Source organism: Ailuropoda melanoleuca, chromosome 6 (genome assembly GCF_002007445.2).
Source record: "Ailuropoda melanoleuca isolate Jingjing chromosome 6, ASM200744v2, whole genome shotgun sequence".
NCBI classification, from domain to species: domain Eukaryota; kingdom Metazoa; phylum Chordata; class Mammalia; order Carnivora; family Ursidae; genus Ailuropoda; species Ailuropoda melanoleuca.
Window position 1 is genome coordinate 78,349,852 of NC_048223.1, and position 16,447 is coordinate 78,366,298.

Consider the following 16,447-nt stretch of genomic DNA (forward strand, 5'->3'; position numbering starts at 1 on the left):
CCGCCCAGGGCGGGGACAGGCAGGGGGATTTCCCAGCTTTGTCTTCTTGGGATGGACGAGGCCAGGTGTCCGTGGGGCCCTGCCCTGGGCTTTGGTCCAGAACAGCTGGGACAGGGAGGTTTGCCAGCCGACGCAGAGCCTGTGGGAGGTTGGGAGTACCCAGACTGGAAAAGGACTCTCCACTCCAGTTTTTCCAGAAGTTTGGGCAGCTCTCTCTGGGGAGGTAGAGGGAAGGGATGCTGCAGTGTGTGGGGCAATCCGTGCGACACAGCAGACAGAGACTCTGTAAGCTCGGGTTCATTTGCATCATGTCATTTCATGTGAGACCTCCAGCAAGTGTCCAACCCTTCTGGGCTTCAGTGGGGAAAATAATCATAATGCTGTCCTCTTGTGATTAGGAGGGTTAAACGAAATAAAGTATGGAAAACTCTTGGCAAACATTTAAAAATGATACGAGGAGGCCCAAAAATGTTTCCAATTTAAAAGTCACTCCCAGGTCTCTCTTCTTGGTGGTGCCTTCTCTCAACCTCCTGCCTCTTTGGTTCTAGGCTTCTTTGCCCCAGGAGCCCCCTCTCATGCCCTGATACTATGATCCCTCTTTTTAGTGCTGAGGGCCATCGTCTTGTCAAGGCTCCTCTAATGTTCTGTTAAAATCTTTCCAGGGCTTCCTACAGTTCCTTGTAGTGAATGAGGTGTTTTTCCATCCTTCCGCATCCTTGGCACCCCCTTTTGGGCTTACTTTAAAGTGTGAAGGATCAGGGGGAAGGTGACGGGGTCACCAGTCTCCCCATATGCTTCACTTAACAAAGCCTTCTTATGTTGGGGTGATTCTATTGTCCACTGCAACTGTATTCAGCAACTCCAAGATCTTCCTCGCAATTTGCATGTTTAGCTACTACCAGTTTTATTTAGGGTGATTATTTCTACCAATATTTTTCATTGTGAAACTGCTGAAACGCTTAGCTTTTATTGATTTCTTGGTGCAAAGAATATTCACAAGGCAGAGACTCAGGACCTGAGTGCATAATAAGGTCAAAATGTGAGGGTCCAAATGTCCTCACTGCCAAGTGCCAGAGTCAGAGCAGCAGGGCCAAAGGCTCTTCTGCAATTACCCCGAGAACTGAAGGAGACGGAGATGCTAGAACTGTCGAAAGTTGGAGAATGATTTCTGTCTAGCTAGGGCGCCTGAAGGGCCAGTCCCAGCCCCTGTCCTAACCCCAGCCCTAGTCAAGGGTTAAGGAAGCAAAAGGGGCCTCTGAAGATATAGGTTCAGCAGGGGACAAAAATCAAATATCTGAAGACATCTGAGATAGAGAGATGATTGATAAGAGTGGGAGGTAATATTTCACACTGTCTAGGAGGGATAGTCAAGTAAATAAAGGCAAAAAAAGAATTAGGTGGGTTGCTGGATTATCCCTGCATTAGAGTAGACCTACATGTACTTGATCAGAAGACTGTGGCGACCCCCTCCCCACATCCCATATGCCCCCAATCCTTCACACATTCAAGTATGCCCAAAAGAGGGTGAGAAGACTAGGGAAGGGTGGAAAAACCACACCAGTAATTATGAGGAATTGTAGGAAGCCCTAGGAAGATTTTACTAGAAAAGAGTGGTGGTGGTGTCAGGAGACATCTGCTCTGTCTTCTAGCAGCTGAAGGGCTGACCTGTGATGGAAACAATAGCATTTTCTTTTCTTTTTAAGATTATTTATTTGAGAGAGAGAGAGAGGGAGAGAGAGAGCGGGATGGGGGGAAGGGACGGAGGGAGAGGGAGAAGCAGACTCCCCATAGAGCAGGGAGCCTGATGCGGGGCTCGATCCCAGAACCTTGAGATCATGACCTGAGTTGAAATCAAGAGACAGATGCTTAACCNTGAAATCAACAGACAGATGCTTAACCAACTGAGCCACCCAGGTGCCTCCATTTTTAAAAAAGATTTTATTTATTTATTTTATTAGAGAGAGAGAGAGAGCACGAGGAGGGGGAGGAGCAGAGGGGGAGGGAGAAGGAGGAAGAAAGAATCTCTAGCAGACTCCGCACTGAGCGCCCACTCTGACTCGCAGCTCGATCTCACCACCCTGATATCATGACCTGAGCCGAAATCAAGTCAGAGGCTTAACCAACTGAGCCACCCGGGCACTCTACAATAGTATTTTATGCACAACTCTAAGGGCAGAACTCAGGCAATGGGTAGTGCCCCCAAGTGTTGTCTTATGTGGACTCAGCAAACACACCATTCTGCCAGGATGGGAGCAAGCCAGGTAAGCATCGGCTAGACTCGTTCCAAGCTCCAGGGTTAGTCCGCCAGGATTCTGCGCATCAGCAAGCAGCACTAGCAGGTAAGTAAAGTAAGATCTCAGCACCAGCTGTTACATTCATTGTAGCTTCTTGGGAATTTATTTGACATGCGTTTCTCCCCACCACCACTTCTCTGACCTGTGTTCTTTTCAAGAGCAAACTTTTCCCTAGAATCTCCCATGCTTTCTCCACTTTCAAATACAGGTAGACACTGCTCTTTGCGCCAACTTCTCTGGATCAGAATCCCACTTGTGTCCAGTGGCAAGGTGCACTAGAAGGTATGCACTCCCTAAGCCAAAGATGCCCACGTCCTAATCCCTGGAACCTGTGAACATATCATGTTACAAGGCAAAGGGAAGTTAAAGTTGCTGATGGAATGAAGGTTGCTCATCACCTGACCTTAAAATAGGGCGAGTGTCCTGGATCATTCAGGTGGGTCCAGTGTAATCACAAAGGTTCTAAAAAGCGGAAGAGAGAGGCAGCAGGGGAGGCTGGCGTGATGCAGTGTGTGAAGGATTCGACTCCCCATTGCTGGTTTTGAAGATGGAAGGAGGTGCCACAGCCAAGTTGGAAAGGGCAAGGAAACGGATTCTCCCCCAGCACCTGCAGAAGGAAGGCTGTTCTGCCAACACCTTGATGCTAGCCCAGTGAGACCAGCGTCACACTTCCTAACTACAGAACTGTAAGATAATACGTGTCTTGTTTTAAGCCACTAAATTTGAGGGAATTTGTTACAGCAGCAATAGGAAATCAATACATGAGATTTGACTAACACATGACTTTCCTGAGTCCAAAAGATCCAGAGGTTCCAAGTGCTCTGTGGATACCTGAGTTTATGTGGACACTGAATCCAGCTTGAGCCCAGGGAAGAGGGCTCCCACCCAGAGAAGGCCAAGGGCACATCTCCATAACCGATGTGTGTCGTCTGATGACCATAAGCGTTCTGCTCTCCCGGAGGTCTCTCTCTCCTTTCATGTTAAACAAAACAAAGCAAAAAAAAAATCCACCTAATGCCATTGTGTGAGGCAGAAGGGACCGTGGCACGAAGCAGGAGACAACTTCCATCTCTAGCCTCCTGTCCTAAGGAGATTGTTGGCTGGGCCCCTTCCCCAGGGAATTTCTCCCTCCACAGACTTCTGTCCCCGTCCTTGCCCTGTCCACGAGGCTCCTCCCTGTAGGTGCTAACACAGATTTTCTTCTTTTCCATTCTTGGTCTCCCACCTACCTCTCTCGAGCTGAGTCTTTCAAGGGACTCCAGATTCCTCGTCCCTTCTGATTGTGCCGAACAGGTGCTCCCTCTCAGTCTCAACCTCCCAAGCAGACTGAGTAAGCCTGGGGCCTCCCTCTCTCATTCAAAAGCCTCCCCAAGGCATTTTCCTGGCTATGTCATCAACCCAAAAGGGGAATTTTCTTACTCCCCTAGACAATAATATCTGTAGACCCTGGAAACAGGAGGCCCTGCCCTGAGGTTTTTTTTAGAGGTCCTTGCATATCACAAACGTACAATCATTGAGACGCTGCTACCGTACCCATTAGAACAGCTAAGAACAAACAAAAACCCAATGATATAGTTTGGTAAGAATGTTGGGAGGTGCTGGAACTGTTGCGTATCTTGGTCGCGGTGATGGTTACACAACTAAGTGCATTTGTCCGTAAAACCAAGAGGAGTGAATTTTGCTATATGTAAATTTAGAAATAAAAAGGATACATGGGTGGGGCGCCTGGGTGACTCAGTCAGTTGAGTGTCTGCCTTCGGCTCATGATCTTGGGGTCTTGGAATGGAGCCAGAGTCAGGGCTCCCTGCTCAGTGGGGAGTCTGCTTCTCCCTCTCCCTCTGCCTCTTCCTGCCCCACTCGTGTGTGTGCTCTCTCTCAAATAAATAAATAAAATCTTAAAAAAAAAAATACATGGGCGCCTCTTTTCCTCTTTTATTCACAACTGTTACTGGACAGCTGAAGAAGATGTTGGTGTACNATGGGCGCCTCTTTTCCTCTTTTATTCACAACTGATACTGGACAGCTGAAGAGGATGTTGGTGTATTAAATGATTCCGACTATTCTTTCAGGCATACCTGGGTTGGTCCAGATGTAATGAGTGTGAAGCATAATTCCAATTCTTTACATTGACAACTAGAATTATCAAGGATTTTCTTTTATTTTTTTAATGATTTTACTTTTATAACAGTAGTTTAGAAGACCTTTCAAAGAAGTCGGTGAAGACTTTCAGGTTCATTTAGGTAATTTTGATTTAAAAATTTGATATTCAATAACTCTGTGTTCCCTTTTATTTTTAATAGAAACTTCTAATGTTTTAGAAAAAGAACGCTTTTGAAAATCTACATGGAAGTAATTTTAGTTTTTTACTGTTTTCACTTACTTTACATTTTGATAAAAATATTTACGTTTGTTCACTTTGAATTCGCTTGCATTTTATTTTTGATCCTTCAGATCAGCACGGTCCAACAGAAATATAATGCAAGCCATGTATGCAATTCAAAATTTTCTAGTAGCCACATTACAGAGTACAAAGAAACAGGTGAAATTAATTTTAATAAAATATCCTATTTAACTGACTATACCCCACATATTATCATTTCAACATGTAATCAATATGAAAAATCATTGAGATACTTGACATTCTTGTTTCCAGACAAAGTCTTTGAAATCTGTATTTTACGCTTATAGCACGCCTCGATTTGGACTGGCCATATTGCAAGTGCTCAGTAGCCCCGCGGGGCTGATGGCTTGCCTACTAGACAGTCCAGGTCTAGATCACTGAGGATGAGCCATGTCGGCGTGGGGAGGGGAATATGGAATGGGGACTTCCATTTGTCCTTCTGCCCAGGCCTGGCCTGCCTCCTTCCCATTGGATGACCGCAGACCTTCCCTACTCCCAGCATGAGTCGTCCCCAGGTCCTGAGGCCTGTGGTGTGGGTGCCTTAGAGGTTTCTGTGGTTTGCCCAGAGTTTGCTGGCAGCTGGCCGTGCCACATCTGTTGTGAAGCTGTCACTCTTGACTCTGATAGTGAAGCGATGTGAGGACATTGTGTTTGGAGAGAAGGTCTAAGGGCCGAGGATGTTTCTCTGAAATCGATACCTCTGTTTATCTCCCTGGCTGTCAAAACACTGGGAGTGACTTCTGCCAGCCTCCTGCTGGGGGACTCTGGAGCCCTTAGGACCCAGGGCAGGGGCAGTGGCAGGGGTCCCCCAAACTCCTCCCTTTCCCGGAAGTCTAAATGCCATTTGAGCCCCACTCAAGTCTGTCAGTGACCTCGACAAATAGGTAAATTGTGTCTCTATTAGCACCTCTGTCTTCATGTCAGGACTGTTTATTTCGCAGATAGATGGCAGTTTCCTCTTCACGGCCTGTTAGTGCATCCAAGTGACGTTGATGAGGCTTGACAGTGTGGTTACTCGTGTGTGGGAGGCAGGAGAGCAGAAGAGTGAAGGGCGTGTGCTTGCAAAACAGAAGGACTTGGGTTCAAATCCTGCCCTTGCCACTTAGCTCTGAGCTGGTGCAAGTCCCCTAACTTCTCTGAGTTTGTGCATTGGAAATGCTAACAGGACCGCACCTATAAGGTTAGTGAGCAAGTTAAATAAGATAATGCATGTAAAGCTCTTGGCTTGGAAGAAGCAACCAACACATACTAGTCACTGCTGTTCTTTTCCGCACTCTCCTTCAACTCTGGTTAATCGTGTTACTGCTTACTGGAAGGATGAAGAAGTCCTTAAAAAGGATTGAATTAACAAACTGTTGGGACCCCAAATTTTCCTGTGGATTTAGTAGACATTGACTGAGGTGGTACCCTACTCTGTGTCCAGACTTTGTTCTAGAAGCAGGTGGCAGAACAGGGAGGCTGGAAATCAGGCCCTGCCTGGGGTGAATTCAGTGAGTGACGGCTGTGATGGGGTGCACAAGGGCCATGTGTTGCCCAGAAGAGCCAGGAGACTCAGGAAAAATGCTCAGAAAAGACCCACTTTGGCACTGGGTGAAGAAGACCAAATGGGAGTGTCACATGATCATATGTTGGTCATCCGTGAACCGCGTAGTCACTCAATAAATGTTCCCCTGAGAATTATATTACCTCATACTGTCATGGACATTTTTGTTCAATGACAGGCATTAGACAACCCATGATAATTTAGTTATGACAGGTTCCTTGAGCAAATCCTATCGGCCAGAGTGAGCTCAATTTTAGGAAGGGATTGACTTTGACCCCTTGTGTACCCTGATCAATCACAGTCCAACAAAGGACAGAATTCATCAGGGATGGTTTACATGAAAAGATGTTAAGGAAGGGATTACATGCAGAGTGTGAGTGGGGTTAAGGGAACAAATAGGTAAAGCCGAAGCACCTAGGAAGCCACAGAATACAGAGATGTTCAACCCACCAGACGAGGACAACACTCTCAGAGATGGCAGAGCAATGAGGTGGAGGGAACCTGGGTCCTTACATGGCCTCTTGAAGCCAAGTCCCCTTGCCTGTCTGGACTGCCCACCTACCTCTGTCCAGTGATGTGAGAGAGAAATAAACAGCTGTCCCTTTAAGCCATTGCGTTTTGGAGTGTGTGTTACAGTAAGCTGCTCTAATGTGTTTGAAGGTCATTGTGGTTGCCCGACAGAGAGCGAGGGAGAGAGTATTAGCAGATGAGAGACCCTATGACCGCAGGGTCTTGCAGCCTTGGTAAAGGAGTTTGGATTGTATTCTAGGGAGGATGCTTGCATGATCTAATTTGCATTATTAAGAACATTTGGGGCGCCTGGGTGGCACAGCGGTTAAACANTGGTAAAGGAGTTTGGATTGTATTCTAGGGAGGATGCTTGCATGATCTAATTTGCATTATTAAGAACATTTGACTGGTATGTGGGGAATGGGATGTGGAAAGCAAAAGGCGAACCAGCGAGGGGCTATTCTGGTTGTTCAGGCAAGAGATGCCAGTGGTCTGGTCAAGGATGGTGGGGGCAGTGTGTGAGANTCTTCCTCTCCCACTCCCCCTGCTTGTGTTCCCTCTCTCGCTGGCTGTCTCTATCTCTGTCAAATAAATAAATAAAATCTTTAAAAAAAAAAAACACATTTGACTGGTATGTGGGGAATGGGATGTGGAAAGCAAAAGGTGAACCAGCGAGGGGCTATTCTGGTTGTTCAGGCAAGAGATGCCAGTGGTCTGGTCAAGGATGGTGGGGGCAGTGTGTGAGAAGGAAGTCGGACTCTAGATGTGTTTTGATGGTAGATTATAAAGGATCACCTCATAACTTTGACTTTGAGGGTGTGCGTGTTCAGGAATAAATGAACAACATCAAGTGTCTAACACAGGTCCTGGTGTAGAATTAGTATTGTTGCTCTTTCAATAACGGCTTTCTGACCCTGATGACGTAACTTATCCCTGCGCAAGGTGCTGATGGATGGAGTTAGAAAAGAAGTTCGTGTTTTACTAGTCTGGGACTCCGTTGGTGTCTGTGCACATCGTCTCAGACTGTCTCTGAGGCCAGTCTTGGGGAGAGAGTACAGCCCAGACCCAGAGAGACCCTCATCACTGCAGGGAGTCTGGGTTACAGTGGGTTCAAAATTCACTCACTCTGCCCATCCCCATAGAGCACCTACTGTGTGCTAGGCAGCGTTCTAGAAACTGAGGGGAAAATGACAACAATATATATGATGTCACTGCCCTCTTGTTGCTGCTCTTCTTTTCGCTGAGATATGCAAGAAAAGTGAGGCACATTTATTTTCCATTAGCTCATCTAATCTCCCCCACAAGCCCCATCCCCCCTGCTGGGAATTCAGGACACTTCATTTGCTAAATAATAATATCTCAGTCTTTTTCCCAGTTAAAAGCTCAAGTCCTCAGAATTCTCTCTTCCCCAACATGGATTATGGGTGTACCTCAAGGTTTACTGTAAGAGGCAAAGTGGGGAGGGGGTCTGGATGGTGTGGGGCCCCTTGAGCCTGGCTGCTGCTGATGTTGGACAAAATTATTTCCTTCCAGATGCCGAAAGAGTAAAGCACCCCACTTTTCACTATGTCCCTGGGACACAGTCTTTCACAATGGAGGTCACCACCAGCTGTAGGCCTCACCACCAGCTCCCCTTCCTCGGTCTTCTTCTTCAACCATCCACTTCTTTTCCTTTCTTACCAGAACATCCTCTGGGCCTCCTTTGGATTTGGAAGGATTTGGCCTTCCTTTCCCATTTCTCTGGGGCCATACTGACAAAATGACTTCCAGGTAGGGCTGACTGATGTACAAGTAAATTTTTAGCATAAGTATGTTCTCTGCAATATTTAGGACATATTTATACCAAAAAATTGTTGGTTATCTGAAATTCAAATCTAACTGGTGTCCTATATTTTCTCTGGTACTTGTACTTCTAAAGAACTTGGCTATGTCAGAGAGCAATGAAAAACACAGCTGTATAATTTTCAAAATATTATGCCCCAAATAAGGCTTAGCCCCTGCTGGCCTCTTGTCTAGACAGACTTAGAGGGGCTTCAGAAAGAAAGCTTCCCTCCACCTCCTCCCTAGCATAGGCTATTCCTGATTCCTTAGAGGAATTCATTGTGTGTGTAGTATGTGTGTATGAGGATGGGGGGCAGAGGGATGGTGAAAGAGCCACTTTTGGCATCTTGCCCTTCACCCCCCAATCTCACCAGCCAGGCCTCCCTGGGATGTGGGTAGCCCCATCCTGCTGGCAAAGTGATTGCTTACCTAGAATTTTTATGAGGACATTTTTTATTGAGCTATAATTGAAAAGAAGCAAAATTCCAAGACATTCCAGATTTTTCTCATACGCCTCCTTCAGAAATATGTGTGTGTGTGCACGCATGTGCATGTGTATGTGTGTGTGTCTGTGTTTGTGTGTGTGCATCAATACTCATAGACTTCGGCCAGACCACATCAGAGTTTTTGTTGAAAAAATGAGGAGGTGCATGCGTGTGTGTGTGTGTGTGTGTGTGGATTTAATTTTTCTCTTTTTCTCTAAATTAAGGACCAGAATAAAGATGAGCTGGGAGCCCAGAGAGCCTGTAAAACTCTTTTCATTAAGCAAATATTCTACTGTTTGGAGAATTGGGGTTTTATGTAAGAGGGCTGCATTTGTCATTACAGCCTAATAGCCTAATGTAAGTTTACAACCATACTTAAGAAACCTGTAATAGAATGCAGAGCCTGTTATGTATGTAAAACTGCTTGGCAAAAGTTTATAAATCATACACATTTATTTTGAAGAATGCGAAAGTAAATCCAGATGATGGCCTTTTAGAAACAGACTGGGTGTGACCGCCACACTGTGCCCCATTGCTGTTCTGAGAAGCTGCAGGAAAAGACTGCGTGTGTCTTGGGGTCTGTGTAACCCTCTCACCCTCCCTGTTCAGGAAGGATGGAGACCCAGATCTTCTTTCCCAACCCCCTGGAAGGAAAGAAACTCAAGCTTTTGTTGAGCACCTACTATGTACTAGGTGCTGGTTTTCCTCCTCCCACACACCTGTGTGATGCTCTTATCCTCCCTGGTTTTACACTGGAGAAACATGAGGTTCAGGGGGGTCAGCTAACTGCTCAGGCTCACACAGGTGGTTCAAGGACGAGTCTGAGTGAAAACCCCAGTCCACATATAGCCAAGGTTCCTGTTCTTCCCGTCACTCCCTTCCCGCCCCAGGCAGCTCAGCTTGCTGGTGGTAGTGATATCTATTACGGTCACTGTGGCAAGACACATGGCTACTTCTCAGGAGGGACAAAGCTGGATTGAGAGTGAGGCAGGTCAGCTGGGCACCTCTGTGTGGTGGTCATTCTGGGACAGTCCTGAATCCACTGACCCATTGTCCTGCCAAAAGGACTCATTCTTGCCCGGCCGTGCCTGTGGTCCGATTGAAGTTCATGAAATGAATAGATGACGTTCTTTCAGCCTAAAAGATAGATTTAAAATCATGTGACCTCAGAGATTCACTGAAAGAATACACTTGAAAACAAGCTCTCCTGGAGAATGGGAATGCCCCCCAGGCTATACCAGGACTCCGGTGACCAGCTTAGCCTGGGGTCTCGTCAAGTACAGGCAGCTCTGGCTTTCAGTGGACTTGGCTTTGCCCCATTTGGCTTCTGATATTCTCGGAGCTACCAGCTGATTCCCTCTGCTTCTCTACTCGAGACACCGCTACATTATGGCTCCTGCTTCCTGACTTCTCTCGGGGTAGCTTCCCACCCATCCTGCTACCGTCTCTCACTCAAACTCTCCAAAAGAGAGGACCTCATTGGGTCGGCAGTCTTGTCCAAGAAAGACACCCATGGGGGCAGCCTCCCACATTTAGACCACCCCACAGACTTCTGGCTTCTTGTGGGTGAGGAGATTTAACAGTTGAGGCCAGGTTTGTCTGCAAGTAACAGAGACTTGAAAAATAGTGGCTTCAACAGGATAAGCATTTCTTTCTTTTGTAAAGGAAATGTGGAGGCAGAGGCAGTCCAGGATGAGCCAATGCTCCTCCCACTTCAGGCAGCACCGTGAAGAGGAGAAATCAAAGGGCACTCCCCTTCCCCCTTTAGAGAGATTTATCGGGAGTTCCACACATTAATTCCACTTATATCTTAATCCCCAGAATGTAGTCACGTGGCCACACTTACCAGCAAGGGAGGTTGGGATGTTCTATGTTAGCTGGGTACATTGCCAGCCAGCTCATAACTGAGGTTCTTTACCAAAAGGGGAGGATATTGGGAGCAAGGAGAAGTCTGTGCCCAGGTGCCCGTCCTGATGCACCCATCTATGGCTAGGACAGCCGAGCCATATGGTAGAGAGTGTGTGATACCGGGAATACCCGAGCAAGGAATACATGCCGGTACTGGCCTGATGGGGGCCTTGCATGGATGGTACAGAGGGCTTATCTTCATCTGTGGTGTGTGTTCTAAAAGGAACTAGAAGCATCCCCTCATCTCTCCCGTAAGTTTCCCCTTAGTAGTTCCCCTGTCAGCTAGTTCATCATTCCAGTAAAACCAACACCTTCCCCAGCTCTCCTTTTAAAGCATGCACATGATCCTGGGAAAACCAACATGTACTCAATTATTTATGAATTTTCTCATGTCAGCCTAAGCCGCATCCCTCATCCCCAGTCACTACCAAAGTCAGGATGGCCCTAGCAGCCAGCAGCACTGAACCAGAGTCCTGGGAAGCTTGATAGCTAGTCTTTTGGGGTCCCAGTTGTGGGTCCCAGGTGCCCCATTCTAGGCCTAGAGGGTATAGGAGGCAAAGCCCGAATACCTGTACAGGGATGTGAAAAGGGAAGGATTTTGAGGGCGGGAGGACACACAGATGGACTGATGAAAGGCTCTGAGATAGGAACTGGGCTATAGGAAATCTCAGAGCAGGGGAAATTCTAGCAGCTCCCGAGGAGAGAGGACCAGGCTGACCGGACATCACATGGTCAAGAAGCATCGATAAGGAAGTTAATGCAGAGTCTGGGGGAATAAGCCGGGAAGAGCAGAGTGAGCCAAGGAAAGGGAGAATACTGGGAGCTGGTCCCTCCTGCCCGCCAGCTGGCAGTAAGGCAGTACCTGGGTAGGGACGGGGTGGGTATTTCCCTTTGAGTTTTCCTCAAACCAGATTTTCCCCAGAGCCCATACTGTGGCTGCCCTCCCCGCCCCCCGTCGGGGAGGAAATGGAGGAGGCAGCTGTCAAGACCAGGTTGGGAGCTGGAGGTCAGCAGATCCACAGGGGCCCCTGGTAGCCAGGAAGTCTTGGGCTGCTCAGCAGGAGTCTGTTGGCCTAGAAGGTCGGCTGGTTGGAGCTTAGAACTGAGAGAGGTGAGGAGGGAGATGTTCCCTTTCCTGTAGCCTCTCCACCCTGCCCACCTCAAGACCTTTGTCACCAATATCCCCCTGGAGCCCCTAACTATCTTCCAATCTTGAGTGGGGCTCTGAGCAGATATAAGCCAGGGCCCTCTTGTCCTCCGTATTCCTCTGTGGATGTGGGAGCTCATCGCCACACACTCTGCCAGCAGTGGAGATGATGGATGTGGATGCTCTGTCCTTCCCTCACTCACCCATGCCTCCAGAGGCAAACTGGGTGTTCAAAAGCCAGGGCTCTTGGTCAGAGTTGGCTCTGCTGCTGTGCTGGTTATGGATTCATACATAATGAAGAACCACAAAATTTAGCATCGTAAAACAGGAGCATTTCCTTATATCACATGATTTTATGGTCCTTAATTCAGGCAGGCTTGGATGCACTATTCTTCTGTTCCATGTGGCATGGATGGAGGTCACTCAGTGGTATTTAGCCGCCAGACATGTTGGTCTGGAGAGTCCAAGATGGATTCATTTAAATATCTAGGACCTTGGAAGGGAGGCTGAAAGGCTAGACTCCGCTGAGAATGTTGACTAGTTTATCTACACATGGACTCCCTAGCATGGTGGTCTTAGGGCAGTAGGACTTCGTGTATGGTGTTCAGGGCTCCCAGAGTGTTCCCAGAAACCCAGGCAGAAATTATAAGGCATCTTCTGACCTAGTTTCAGAAATCCCAGAATGCCACTTCTGCTCCAAATCCTAGGGGCAAGCAAGTCACTAAGGCCAACCCAGAATGAAGAAGGTTCAGGAAGTGTATTATGATTCTACCACTGCTAGCTAAGCGACCTTGAGAAAGCTTACTTAAACTCTTTGAGCCTCAGTTTTCACAACCATAAGATGGGAAGAATGCAATAGTATTAACCTCTTATGGCCTATGAGAATTAAATAATTATATATGTGTCGTCAACAACTGCTGTATAAAAGCCTATTCATGATCACCAGTATCTGCAGTTTCTTCTCCTTCTTGGGCACTCTGATGGACTACATTTCCCAGGCTCCCCTGCAGTTGGGTGTGACCATGTGACTGAGTTCAGCCCGTGGAACTAGAGGGGACAGGACACATCTGGCCTCTACATCCTTCGTGCTTGTTTCCCCTACCCTTCATGCCCCCACCAACCTGTGTTGCGAGGGAGAAGTAAAGCTTTGCTTGTCAGAGCCATTAGCCTACCCTGACTAGGGCACTGGAACATAATAAACTCTCAATTAAAGTGAGGGACTCTTTGACCTAACCTCTCTACACTTGTGTCCTCATCTATAAGATGAGGGTGATGTTAGGAACCTAACCCATTGGGTTGTGAGGATGGGAGGATGGGATAAAATAATATGTAGCTTGACTTAATGGCTTAGCTCCTCCTTGATTACAGTTATTTCATCTAACACTATAAACCAGGTCATCATTACATTTTTCTTAAAACAAAATATCCATAATAAAGCTTTTTGAAAGTTTTAAAATGATAACATGTGAATTTGCAGTATTTTAGGCCTGAAGCCAGTAAAAATGGTACCATTTAAATTCAGAATATTTCCTAAAATCCATTTGATATGGGTTTCAAAACCTCAATATATAGAATAGGATGTTTCTAATTTTAGAAGATAATCAATTTATTTTTTACTTTCAAAATTGGGAAATATTTTAAGAAGGGGCCCCTGGGTGGCTCAGTCACCTGAGCATCCAACTCCTGGTTTCGCCTCAGGTCATGATCTCAGGGTCCTAAGATCGAGCCCTGTGTCAGGCTCTGCACTCAGCAGGGGGTCTACTTGAGATCCTCTCTCTCCCCCCGCCCCTCTGCCCTCTTCTCACACACACTCTCTCACTCCAATAAATAAATAATAAATCTTTTTTTTTTAAAGAAAAAGAATACAAAAGAAAAGATGTAGCAACCACCTATATTCCTACAATTCAATATGGTCAAATCTTAATATTTTGCTATATTTGATTTGTGTTTTTTTCCCTAAAGAAATAAAACTGGAAAAAAAAAAAAAGATGCATCTGAAGCACTTTGCATAGTGCTTGGCATATGCAAAACAGTCCATAATTGTCAGCAAGTTTTTTTAACTTTTTATTTTGAAATAATTTTACATTTACAGAGTTACAACACTAATAGAGACATTTCTTGTATACCTACCACCCAGCTACCTCTAATGTTAGCCTCTTACATAATCGTGGCGTATTTATCAAAGAGATCAAAATTGGTATCACACTGTTAACTAAGCCACAAACTTTTTCAGATTTCACCAGTTCTTCTACTTATATCCTTCTTCTGTTCCAGAATCTAATCCAAACTACGATGTTGCATTTAGGTCAGCTAATTTTTAATCATTCGTTCAACACTCTGAGAGCACAGCCAACTTTTAGTCCAAGATGGGGTTCTGTGCCTCGTCTGATGCCAGGGGCCCATGGACTATGTACTGTGACAATAATCACAGTTCTCATTTTGGGGAGCTCTCCACATGTTGCACAAAGCACTTCCTATATTCCCCACGTAATCCTTCCAACAATCGTGTATGTTGGCTATCATGACTCTCACGTTACAGATGAGGAAACTGAGTTATGGACAGATTCACTGAGGTCACACACCTCAGGTAAAGGGCAGAGGTAATCTGGCTCCAAAGTCATGCTCTTAACCATACCCCCACTTCTTTCACGAGGCTGCTCTAGAGAAGAAAGGGAGCAGACGCATCATGGCAGACATCCCAGGGCAAGCATGGCGGGCAGGAAGTCTTCCCGATGGAGATGCCAATCCCCAGCTCAACCTCTGTTTCCTCAGATGCTCTGGGGAATGTTTGGCCTTCCTACACGTGCCTTCTTAGGCTTCCCTCCCTCTTTTCCCTGCAGCCTCCGATTCTGAGCCCAAACCTCAAAGCCCCAAGAAGGTGACCTGCTGAAACTCAAGCCCCAGGGTGTGGCTCTGTCCTAGATTCTGGGTACTCCAGCCCAGCCAGCCGGGACAGGCTGCCCACACTCCTAGACCAGGATGTTTAGAGACTGACTTTTCGAACCACTATTTTGGGTCCCGCTGACAGTGCATGAGCAAGAAATAGCAACAAGGGCTGAGTTGTCAGGCACAGGGAAGGATCCACAGGAATTGGGGGTGGGCAGGTGGGTCTCTTGAGCAGGGACTAGCTTTGTCTGTTCTGGAGAATAGGCGCCACCAACCTGAGGACGAATTGAGAACCATTTTCCATCCCCAGATTGGAGAGGAGCCCTGACGGGTTGGGCACCACAGCGGCAGCCCTTCTGCAGTCCTCCGGCGAGGATGTACGTTTACCCTTTGGAAAAGGCTCAGGGAGCACCTCAGGTAGTCAACAACCAGCTGGGATTAGGACCAAGTGCAGTAGGGAGGAGAGCAGAGAGCTGGCTGGGCACTACTTGCCTTTGGAGGCCAGAGCCCAGAGACTCTGTATCCCTGAGGCAACACGCCATCCGCATTTTATCTTCAGTGATAAAACGGGGTGTTCATCACTATGTATCAGACGAGACAGCGTATGTTTGTGCGGTTTTTGAGTTGCAGGAGGACTGGGGACTAAAACACAGCCTGTGCTCAGCTCACTCAGATGGGCACCCTGACACGGAGCTGCGTCCGCTTGGGAGAAAGGGACAGTTTTCCTCAACCAAGCCCAAGAGTGATGAAGCCTGAAAGGCTGATTTGCTCCAAGAGGGCAGCTTTTTTGATTCATGCAAGGGAAAAGCACCTGCCCTCTGGAAATAGACCAGATGGCGGAGAAGGGCAAGGACCCCTCTGCACAGGAGGCAGAGCTGGCCCCAGAGAGCACTGGTGAGGAGTGAGTAGGGAGTGTCCAAGGTGGCCAGAGAAGAACAAGATGCACTGGGAAGAGGGTGTCGGGGTGCTCGGGGAAGAGGAGATGCCCTCTGGAGGCAGGCCCACTCCTGGGGCCAGCAGGAGTCCACTCCCCGTGGCGACCTCTGTAGAGAAGACCTTATGACCGCTGTGGGGACAACCTGTCTTTGTGGTCCACTCGACCACAGAGCTCCCCCTGGGGGCAGGATCATAGCCAGAGTGTGGGAGCCACGGGGACCTTGAGACCATGGGAAACTGATCAGAGCTAGCCACTTGAAAGAGAATGACGAGGCACCAGTAAATTACGATTCAGAGTGACATCACAAAAGGTGGATGGACATTTTGGGAGCCCAAGGAAGAGCGCTTCTCTCAGGTTTGGAGGGTCCAGGAGGGCTTCCCAGAAGTAAGAGCTAAACCGAGACTCCTAGAGTCCCCGGTGAGAATGGGTGAGGGTGATGCATTCAGGTGGTACGATCTGAAGCTTGTGCGAAGTACCAGAGATAAGAGAATGTGGCGCATTCTGGAAACTGCAAG

At 47.3% G+C, this 16,447-nt stretch overlaps 1 protein-coding gene across 1 annotated transcript in view; it reads right to left on the reverse strand.

Moving 5' to 3' along the window:
• The window catches only part of DUPD1 (dual specificity phosphatase and pro isomerase domain containing 1), a 37,200-nt gene extending 33,621 nt beyond the window's left edge, over nt 1-3,579 (reverse strand). The window contains exon 1 of the mRNA XM_034662723.1: nt 3,524-3,579. The gene's annotated coding sequence lies outside the window, so the exon portion shown is untranslated. The remainder of the gene's footprint in view (nt 1-3,523) is intronic.
• Nucleotides 3,580-16,447: the final 12,868 nt, after the last annotated feature.